Source organism: Geospiza fortis, unplaced genomic scaffold (genome assembly GCF_000277835.1).
Source record: "Geospiza fortis unplaced genomic scaffold, GeoFor_1.0 scaffold333, whole genome shotgun sequence".
Classification (NCBI taxonomy): domain Eukaryota; kingdom Metazoa; phylum Chordata; class Aves; order Passeriformes; family Thraupidae; genus Geospiza; species Geospiza fortis.
The window spans coordinates 1,582,996-1,587,395 of NW_005054347.1; positions in this window are offsets into that span (position 1 = coordinate 1,582,996).

Below are 4,400 nucleotides of genomic sequence, written 5' to 3' on the forward strand. Positions count from 1 at the left end.
CTGTTCCCCTGATTCCTCTCAAAATAGTTAGCCTTTTTTCCCCACTGGATGACCAGGAAATCAGCTCTTCTGCAGCATGGTGACTCTGCTGGTGCTGCTGGCTCCCAGGGAGGGGGTTGTGCACCTGCCTTTTGGTGGGATGATGTGGCAGTAACATCTTGCCTGACTTGAGTGCTTGCCTGAACTTCTGCCACAGAAAGAAGCAGTCCTGATATGACTGGGTGGCCCTAACCTATAAAGTAGAGCAGGAGCTACTTTATTTAATACCAAATACTTGCTGAGTGTGTCAAATGTCCCCTAGCACTACTCCTTACTGCCTGGGAGCTGCCCTGACACCCCTTCACCTCCAGCTGGGAGGAAATGAGCCACCTTGCAGGATCGGTGTGTGGCCAGAGGCCAGATCCTGCCCGAGGAGGGAGGGGTAGCACCTGCGCACCGGCGCGGCTCTGGAGCGTCTCCAAGAGCAGCAGCAGGTTTGCTGAGACGCCACCCAGCTGGGGAATGCACCTGCCCGGCCAGGAGGCGAGGGCTGCCGCCGGACCGCGGTGCTGCCGCGGCACCGGGAACGGGAACCTCCCCTGGCTCTCAGCAGCCACTTGCAAGAGGAAGGGAAGAGATTTTCCCCGTGGGCTCCCTCGTTAGCTGGATCCAGTGGAAGGAAAGCCAGGAAAAACCATTGCCGCCAGCCTGGAGCAGGGAAGTGTGCCGGGTTGTCGCATGTGGGCAGTGTCTGCTGCAGGTGAGTGATCCCTTCCTCCCTGGGAGCTGTGCAGTAGCTGCTGGCAGGTTCGAGGCTGCTTCAGACTCACTTCTTAAGAGACCCTGCTTCTTGCCTCCAATTCATTTCTTCCTTGTGCTATTGTTTCCTCTCAGCACGTCAGACTTGGGAGTTTCTTGTTCCCTTGGAACTCCCAGGTCACCCTTGGCAGAGGGGTATCAGGACAGGCTCTGCGGGGCCAGGATAATGGATGCCTGTTGAGTGTACAAAGAGGAAGAACATGACATTTCACAGTGGAGTGTGCCAAAACTGTCTAGATCTGTGTAAAAGGCAGCTGTGTACCGACCCTGTTACAAGAAGCCTTCCACCATCCTTAAGGCCAGAACCCCTAGGCTTGGGGAAAGGAAGGGACAATCCACCATCACTCAGGGCTTCCCAAATGGGGTCTCATGGCAGGAGCACTGCTGGGACAGATGCTCACTTCTGGGACAGCATTATCCATCTGTCAGGGGAGAGAGGGTGGGCTCTCCCCAGAGGTGCAGATCAAACTGCACAGGTTTGCATGGATCCTGAGCAGCCCATGGAAAGTAGGAGCATTGGGAATTGGTGGTTGGTGGGGCAGGCAAAGAAGTGTGGATCTCTAGCTAGGATTTTGGGCAAGACAGATGCCACAAAAAAGGCCCCATTACTCCCATTCCTTGCAGGTTCCTCTATTCCCAGCCCTGAGTTCTCAGAGAGAGAACCTTCCCCCATGCTCCCAGGTGCACAGACAGGCCTCAAGCACCATGACACTCAGAGCTTCTGGTTTGTGCACTGACAGTAATTCAGTCATAAAACAAGATACATGAGCTTCATTCTCTTTGAGCCTATAGGGAGTTAGAACAGAATCAAATATGCTTAGGAAACATTTCTTTCTGAAAAGGTGGTGAAACATTGGAACACACTTCTTAGAGAATTGATTGATACCCCAAACCAGTTAGTATTGAAGAGGCTTCTGTCCAATGCCCTGAAATACATTCTTTAATTTGGTCAGCCCTGAATTGGTCAGGCAGTTGGACTAGATGATCATTGTGGGTTCTTTTCCATTGAAATACAATAGAATAGACAACACAATAGGCTAGAATAGACAAACTAGAACACAATAGACAGAATAGAATGTACTGTTTCAGTTGGAAGGGACATATAACAATTCATGGCTGACTCTCTTGGTAAAGAAATGCTTCCTAAAACATTGGAGGTTGAAAAAAATACATGAAATTATGGGAAAGTGTTTATGCCTATTCTGGACTAAAGATTTTTGTGAGGCACTGAGTGATGGCAGGTCCATCCCAAACAGGCTATGGGACAGACCAGGCAAAGAAGCAAATAAGCTGTGATGGACTGGGGAAACAGAGGGCTGAGATGGCTTGGATTTGCTTGAGATTATGAAGCTCTGTTGGCCCTCATCCACACTGCTCAGGTAAATAATTTTATGTATTGTTATTTTATAGGAAATCTTGTTGGACTCTCCCAGTCTCCATGATGTTTACAAAGTCCACCTAAAAGCTTCATGAAACCCTTCCACGGCTGGAAGTGCAAGGAAGTACTGCAGGAGCCTGTCTCATCCCCAGACTTCTCCTCCTAGACCCTGTGGGTAAGCATTGTTTCAAGGGGTACCCTAGGTTTGAGAAGAGAGGGAAGTGAGAAATATTTCAAGAGCTGAATTGTATGTGGTTCTGAAATGGAATTGTTAATTAATGTACAGTCTGTGGCTTGTCTGCCAGTTATCAGTCTGTCAGGCACAAAAAGGTTTATAAGTTACTAAATATATGCATGTATCATTCTGAGGCATTCAGCCAGGGTACATCTCCCACACCTGCAGCCAGGAGTGGCCAGGAGCACATTGATGATGACCCTCAATTTCCAGTTAAATGTTGTCAGAGCAGGGAAAGAAAAAAACAACCAACACAATGGAAAAGGAAAAACATGAATATTTTTGTTTTCCTGCATTCCTAGTGCTTTCCTGTTCTTCCTCCACAGCTGCCAGCCAGCAGTGGGGAAGGACAGCATGTCACTTTTTTCCTGAAATGTTTTCTTTGGACTTAAAGCATTGTGTGGCTGGGCTGGTGCTCTCCTCCTTTTTCTCTTGCATACAGAGATGGGAGCACAGAAGGTGCTGGCTTCAGTAGTGAGTAAACATAGAGATTAATGATCCGTGATCCACACTATCAAATACACCAATCTGATGGGCCACTGGGTTGTTATGGTCTGTCCCAGACCAGTGAGACCAGCTAGCCCAAAGAACCCCAAAAGAAGGGGCAACAGCTTTGGATGGCTGTCCCTCCTCATGGCAGAGCAGGCATCTATATTCCTTCTTTCCTCTCAGTCTGATCTGGGCAAAGTGATGTGCTGCACAGTGCCAAGAAAGCAGATCAGCAAAGCTGCTGTGAGATCAAGGTTCATCCCTTCTTCAAGGAGTGGTGGGTGACAGCCCAGGATAGGGCTGCTTTGGTTTAACATAGAAGGAGTTTTCTAAAGAGGGTGGGAGGCAATGCACCCAGCCTGAGGAGTGAGAAACTGTACCTAGATTTGAGGAGGAATGTTTTCATGGTGAGGGTGATTTAACTCTGGAATGATCCCTGAGGGGCTATAGATTCTCCATCCTTGGCATGTAAATGAATGGGGCCCTGACCTGCTCAGTCTGACTTTTAGGTGAACTCTGCTCTAAGCAGGTGACTTCACAAGTTCCCATCCCACCTTAATTATTCTGTGATCCTAGGAGTAAAAATACTGCTATTAGCAGCACAAGCCCTCAGGGTCTAGAGAAGCAAGTGTGGATGGCTTTAGAGCAAAAGATTATATTCCCAGAACATTTTCAAACAGACACAAGGAAACATGAAAGCACACTTCAGTGGAAGCCTTTGCCTCTCCAAATCATTTGTTTCATAGAGGTTAATGCAACACTGGGATAATCAGCTTAATAGAGGCTAATATAACACTGGGAAATACATGTTTGTAGAGGTGATACCTAATTTTGTTTCTCGCACAGATGCTCCTATGGTTTTATTTTGCTCCCTTGTCCTTCTTCTGAGCAAATAAAAAACTAAAATGGTTAAATTTTAAAAAGTAACATGAGAATGCAGTGCTGTAACTTGATTTTTGATCACATTTTCCCTCATTGTGGTTCATGCTGTTGTGGTTTCCTTGTTTACTGTTTGACTCGTGTAACTTGGGTCAAACAGCAGAAGGACACAGACTTTGCACTTCTCCAAGCTTTATGTTCTCTTGAAATCTCAATCTAATCTACAAACATGCTACCTCCTAGACTCACCCATTCACTGGTAAGGAGGAGATAAGGCACAAGAGAGAGCAATGTTTAGAACCAAGCTGATTTGCATCGGACTCCAGACTCAATGTCTCCTTGCCGCTTTCTACTTTAATAGTGCCCCGTGACATCCTCACCTTCCTGGGAACTTGTGTCCTGGGCACACACAAGGTATTTGCTGTCTCATGCAAAATCACAGCGCTTCCCAGCAGGCACAAACCACGCTCAGCCACAGCTCTTTTCTCTCTCTAACTGCTACTTTCTGATGGCTCTGGCTCCAGCCAGGAGCTGTAGGGCTCCCACGGTTCTCCCAGCAAGTGTGTCCCCTCTGTGTCCCAGGTGTCTGTGCCGCAGCCATCGCTGCCCGGCTCCCGAGCA